Consider the following 494-nt stretch of genomic DNA (forward strand, 5'->3'; position numbering starts at 1 on the left):
CCCGGCGGCGCAGGCTGATTACGTCACACAAGCGCACTGACCGCCATTGCGGCTCGGCGTCCCTTCCCGCTAGTCTGGGCGTGGTGCTCCACTTAGTGCCCACATTCGCAGAGTGTCCCATCCTAAATGGCTCCCCGGCCCGCCTCCTGGAAAGCTCCCATCCAGAGGTTTGGCCCACCCAGGGAGCTGGTTCAGAGTTAAGGCTATAGGAATGTGTGCGTAGGGAGGCAGGCAAGAGCACGAACAGCCATGCTTCTGGAAGGTTCTAGGCAGTGCGCAGGAGCGGAGAGAGAGGGAGTAGGAATGAGCCAGCGAAGGCCCCGGGGTCACGAGACCGTTGGGTGGGAGGAGCCAGGGCCGGGGAGGTTCTAGTCTGTTCTGCCTCGCGGCTGCCGCCCCATTGTACACGGTCACGCTGAGCCAGCGCCTTGGCCTGGTGTTTGGCTCCAGCCTCCTCAGCCGCGTTCCCTTCCTCTCGCCGCTTCCCAGCCATC

Source organism: Tupaia chinensis, unplaced genomic scaffold (assembly GCF_000334495.1).
Source record: "Tupaia chinensis unplaced genomic scaffold, TupChi_1.0 Scaffold000294_5, whole genome shotgun sequence".
NCBI lineage: Eukaryota > Metazoa > Chordata > Mammalia > Scandentia > Tupaiidae > Tupaia > Tupaia belangeri.